A 6,000-nucleotide genomic window follows, 5' to 3' on the forward strand; every position below is an offset into this window, starting at 1 on the left:
GTTTATCCAGTGGGCTGGAGGGGGGAGATGTGTTCTTGCGCTTGTGGGTTTTATTGAATTGTGTCTCTGCTGTTGACTCTCTGCTCTTTGGTGTCAGCCATGGAATCCAGTTCATGCGACTTGAACAGTTGTGTGTGTTCCCTGCTCTGCCATGTTGAGTGTCCAGTCTTGTAGGCCTGGATGGTGTGTGAAGGGCTCTGGAGACACAAAAAAAAGACAGAGTGCATGCAAGAATAGACATGCACTCCAGCCTCATTGTTCTGCTGCTACCCCATGAGCTCAACAAGTCTCTGACAGTGTCAGTGGCTTCTGCAGGACATGAACCTCCAACTGTAAAGGTTGGCAGGGAAAGCTATTTAAAACACTCAGCCGAAATGACGAAATGACGTCAGTCTGACATTTGGTACTCCTTCCAGCAAGTAGCACTTCCATTAGAGAGGTGCTAAGGATGAGGGCCGAGGCTTTGCTTGTGCTAGAGAATGCTCCACCACCTTTACATGTTCTTTGGGAACTGGGTTGAATTTTATTTGGGAGAGTGCTCCATCTTTGGTACTACTTTTGGTTACCAAGTGGGTTCGAGGCCAACCTGGCCTACATGAGACTCATCTCAAACAAAACAAACAAAACAAACAAAACAAAACAGTAAAAGAAAAACACATTTTCAGCGGGGAGTCTTGATAAATTGCACTGGCTTAACTGAACACACTGTGTAGCTCAGCCAGGCCTTTAACTTGCCATCCTCCTGCCTCAGCCTCCTGAGTAGCTGGGATAAGAGATCTGCACCCTTAGGCTTGGCTGTGTTTGGAAATTATTAAGACCAATGTCAGGAAAGTGCTGTTCAATTCACTTTTCTTTGTTTTGAGAAAAGTCTCTCATCTCTTCTGATGACAGCCTTTTCCGTGTTCTCAAAGGACAAAAATAAACTTACAAAAAAATTAAAAAAACATACAGGCAACATGAAACAGGATGACAGGTCTGTGGTCTCAAACCCCAGAGGTGCCTCTTTGAGACCACTGTGGTAAATCTGTTTACATTTTCCACCCCACCCCTCCCCGACAACGTCCTGTGCTGGAACACTCATCTATTTTGGCATCTCTATTGTGATATTTATTTTAAGACATCAGTTGGGTTTTTAAATAGCTCAGTAGTGAACTCTGGCCTTTGGGGAAGGCAAACTAATTACTTCCTGAGCCTCTCTGCACAGTGTGCCCCTCGGGGCTTTCTTTTCCTGGCAGCCCTGGAAGGAAGCATGGAGCCAGCTGAACTGTGGGACAGGAGCTCAGAACCTAGGAGTCCAAAACCACAGCTGCTGGTGGAAAGAAATCAGGCATCTCCAGAGACTGTCAGGACAGGGTGCTACACAAGTAGTTCTGAGGGTGGGGGTAAAGGCCCATTGAAGGAGGCCATACTGAAGGAGGCGGGCTGCAGTCTCCTGTGAGTGCCTGGTTTCTTGGCTGCATTACAAAGTGGAGACTTTTAGGCCTATTTTGTGGAAAGGATGTCTTGGAGGGATGAATCTTTGCCCGATGTCACAGAGACAGGAAGTAAGAGTGATTTGCTAACACTGGAGTGTGTGAGCTTAACCACTTGGCTTTGTGGCCTTGGCATATTTTATTTTGTTTTTGAGATGCGGTCTTCTATTGTAGCCTAGGTTGGCCTTGAACTCATAGCGATCCTCCTGCCTTCTTCTCCTGCTCCTAGGATTCTAGATATAAGCCACCATGCCTGGCTTGCTGCACAACTTTGGGCAGCTCATCCCCCCTCTCTCTGTGGGGGGGGGCATGCATGCAAACACACGTGCACGTGCACATGTTCAATGGATATGAAATACCTTCTGATTCTCCATTGTTGTAAAAGTGAAATGCTGGATGAGTCAGGGTTTGTCTTAATTCAGCATCCCAGGTTCACATGGTTCTGATGTGGCCTTCAGGAGTCCATGGAGATGGCAAAGCTCTCCCAGCCAACCCCCAGCCTTCATTTGTTTCCATCTGTCCACCCTGGGCTTGGCCACTTGCTTGGCTCTCTAGCTGACTTTGGGACTTCTCACTTACTCTGCTTTTTTAGAGTGATGCTTCAGGACAGGGCTGAGGCATAGGGGCTTCAGAGAGCACAGAAGAGAAGCCACAGCCCAGCCTGGAGGTGTAATCTCTAAGAAGTGAACTCTTGGGGGATGAAGATTAGGCAGGAGGGGGAGTGGAGTGGGCCATGTGCAGCTTTGGTTAGTGCCCTTGCTCATCCCTGGACAGTGGTTTCTGTTTCTCCGTAATGAACTTGCTCTATCTCCTATGCTACTATCTGGGAGGACCCTTCTAAATTCTTTCCATGTAGATCACAAGGACCAGGAGCTGTGGAGAGCCTATGGTGACATCTTTTGACATTTCTGCCCCATTATGGTTGGATTTATGTGTGTGTACATGTTTCTGTGAGTACACATGCACATATGGGGATGTGCCTGTGGAGGTCAAAGGTCAACTTGAAGTGTCTTCCTCAATTGCTCTCCACTTTATTTTTTGAGGCAAGGTCTGTGACTTTGGAGCTCACTTGATTTTGACTAAACTGGCTAGCCAACAAACTCCAGGGAGCCTCCCATCACCCTCCCCAGTACTCTGGATACAGATTCATGCTACGAGATTTGGATGTTTACATGGATGCTGACCATTCAAACTCAGTCCTGTTTGCACAGAAATCTCTTTAGGGACTGAGCCCTGTGTTTGGGTGTTAGGTATCATCATCATGGTAAGGCATGGACTGCCCTTCCTTGGACAAAGATAAAATTCCCTGCACCTTCCCTTGCTGTGTACACTTCTGTGCCTGGCTATGGGATCTCCTGAACTTCTCTATATTGGGGAATATGGGCCTCATCACACTGGATCTTACCCCATTTGTATTTCAGTTTCCTGCTACAACCTTGCTCAGGTGATCTTCCCACAGGAGAGTGATCTGGCAAGTGCCATTTCCCCCAGGTGACTCTGTTGTCATGAGATAAGGTCACTACCTTTTTATCAGATGTAAGAGATGACACCACACCCCCAAATGCTAGGTCCATTGTTTTGGGGGCCCTTATTTTGCCTACTGTAAAAATTGGTTCTGACAGGAACTTCTAAATTCCCCTGTGGCTAAGAGCCTTTGATACAGTGTAACAAGAATGAGGTTCTTTGTTTTTACCACCTTTCCCTGTATCTCTAGATCCTTACAGGGAGAAAATTATGTTATTTGATGGAGGAAGTCACATCTTTATTAAGATAAAAAATACAAAAGGGGAACTCGGTCCCTTGCTGGTCAAGGCAACTCCAGAAGTGAGTGAGGCATGCTGAACCTGATCCTTAGGCTCCTGACAAAAACGTTTTTCATCCATTGGCAGTTTTTATAGGGCCTTAGTTGAATGACTGCCCTTAGCATGCTTCCGGTATTTTTCCTGTGTTAATTTTTGTCCATCTGACATAAACTGGAGTCATCTGAGAAGAGGGAGCCTCAACTGAGGAAAATGCCTCTATCACATTGACCTGTTGGCAAATCTGTGGGGTATTTTCTTAATCAAGGATGGCTTTAGAGGGTGGCTCAAATCACTTGGGCAAGTAGTCCTAGGTTATGTAAGATAGCAGGATGGCCAAGCCCTGGGGCACTAGCAGTGAGCTGCCTTCCTCTCTGGCCTCTGCTTCAGTTCTTGCCTCCAGGTTCCTGTCCTGTTTGAATTTCTGCTTTGACTAATGTGAATGACTGTGGCTGCAAGAATTTAAACCAAGTTGGTTTTGGTCAGTGTTTTTATCATATCAACAGGAAGATTTCTGTTAATTTTTCTCTCCAATGTATCCTTCAAAATTGGGACAAATTTTATCCCTAAGCCTTAGAAAGGTACTGATGTGGCTTTTTATACAATGCAGCTGGACAATGCAAGTTGGAGATATATGGCAAATAACTGACAATTTAAACCTCAGCGGCATCCCCAGAGAGTTGCATCTCACCAAGCCAAACCGAACCAAACAAACCCCCAAAGTGGCTAAGTGTTCCCTATGGGAGAGAGAGAGGAGTCACTCTGCAGCTTGCAGGCAGCCATCCTAGCTCTGTGCTCAATGGCAGACCCTGTCTCAAGGGAGTAAGGCCTCTTCTGTACCTGTACTACCTGCATCCCCTGTACATACACTACATGTAGTTGTGACTAAATTGACTATTAAAATTTCTAAGGTCAAGATTCAGGGCTATTTAAAATTAAAGCCCTATTTGCTGCTTGCAACCATAAGGTTTTCTTAAAATATTGATCTGTTTTTAGCAGAATTTGTAAAACCAGGTTTTGAGAAACAAGGATTTTTGTATTACTTACATTGTCTGATGAGGTTGTCAGGCTTTTAGGAAATAGAGTGTAAAGAGTCAACATCTATTTAAAAATCTGTTTGTTTTGTCAAGCTTTAAGTATAATACAACAGCTAGACTAAACCCCGCTCTTCGGTCTTCAGGGCTGGTCTATTTGACACCCAGGTGTTCAGCAGCCTCATGTGGCAGTCAAATCCAATGAGGAGAAAGGGGCTAAGGCAAAAGACAATATTTTGGCACCTGGACCAGGTCAGAAAGATCCCAGGGGTTGACAGGGCACTTCTAAGAACCTTACAACAGCTCTGGTAAGTTTACCCATCCTCTTGATCATGGGTCATACATAGGTCATGGAGACCAGGCCATCTCAGCAAGTGACTTGGCTGGTAGAGAAAATCTATAAAGAAACTAAGGGCTTCTCTCCCAAGTCCCTGTGATGGTTAATATAGATTGTCAACTTGACAGGATCTAGAATCACCCATGAGAGGGACTTCTCAGCACATCTGTGAGCGTTATGCAGATTAGGGTAGCCACAAGGCTCAGCTGTGATGGATGTTTTTGATTGTATTAATTAAAGTGGGAAGATCCACCCTGAATATGACAGTGGCACTTACTAGTGGTGGCCACACATACAGAAGCTAATGGGAAGCTTTTTGCTTGCTTGACTTTGTGTCTTATCAACATGTTTATCTACCATGTTCCTGAGCACATCTGCCATATTGTTGCCTTTACTGCTGTCACTGTCACTGATGCTCAAATCCAGATTCTTTCTTCTTACAGGAGGACCAAAGGCTCTTCATGAAGTCTCCAGGCCTTCAGCACCAGGTTGGGATTGCTCAGACATCCAGCTACACAAACTGAACAGCTAGTAGGTTCTCGGCCTCTCTAGTGTGACAGCAATTGTTGAACTACTACTCAGAGCCCTATCATGTAGGCCAGTTTAATAAACCTCCTTTGAATATATATTTATATTATTGGTTCTTCTAGAGAACCCTTGCAAATACAGTCACTCCAGGGAGCCTCAAGTGACATAACAATAAAGGAAGGAAACATTTGTGGGGAGCCGACAGAAGGCGGCTATCATCCTTGCAGCCATCTTGAGCCATATACCCTGACAAGAGACTTGTTTACAATAGCCTACAACAGCTGAGCACACTCTGATAACATCTTGTTTTAGATACCCAGGATCTTCCCTTGGGTGTGTGAGACTTAAAGGTGTGATTTAGAGATAAGACTTAAAGGCGTGACTTAAAGGCGTGGCTTAGAAGTGAGACATATAAAAGGTGAGAGGCAGACAGAAGAAATTATTAGACACTTGACACTTGGATTAGACACTTGTACTAGGAACTAGAGATTTGAGACCTGGAAGAGAACTTGGAACTGGGAAAGAGACTAGCAAGGACTTGAGACTTATTACAACTTGAACTGGGATTAGAACTTGAGACTTGGTACTAGGAACTAGGGACTTGGAGAGAAGAAGAGAGACTGAAGAATAAACGGGATTGAATCATACTCTGTCTGGTCTCCATTCTTCACGTTAGTCCTCACTCTCTCTCTTGCTGAACCCCAACCCACAGACTGGAACAGCCTGGGGCAGTGCAGGCTCTAACAGTTTAGCCCCCAAAGCTTTTGGCAGTGCAGGTTCCAACATTGACAGATCGGTCCATGACATTTTGGTCCCCAACATGGGGCAGA

General features: G+C 45.2%; 1 long non-coding RNA gene across 1 annotated transcript in view; it reads left to right on the plus strand.

The window, feature by feature from the left end:
- The window catches only part of LOC117699048 (uncharacterized), an 87,833-nt gene extending 82,035 nt beyond the window's left edge, over positions 1-5,798 (plus strand). The window contains exon 8 of the long non-coding RNA XR_013112927.1: positions 5,086-5,798. This is a non-coding gene — a long non-coding RNA (uncharacterized LOC117699048). The remainder of the gene's footprint in view (positions 1-5,085) is intronic.
- The last annotated feature ends 202 nt before the right edge of the window (positions 5,799-6,000 follow it).

This window comes from Arvicanthis niloticus, chromosome 1 (genome assembly GCF_011762505.2).
Source record: "Arvicanthis niloticus isolate mArvNil1 chromosome 1, mArvNil1.pat.X, whole genome shotgun sequence".
Taxonomy (NCBI): Eukaryota; Metazoa; Chordata; class Mammalia; order Rodentia; family Muridae; genus Arvicanthis; species Arvicanthis niloticus.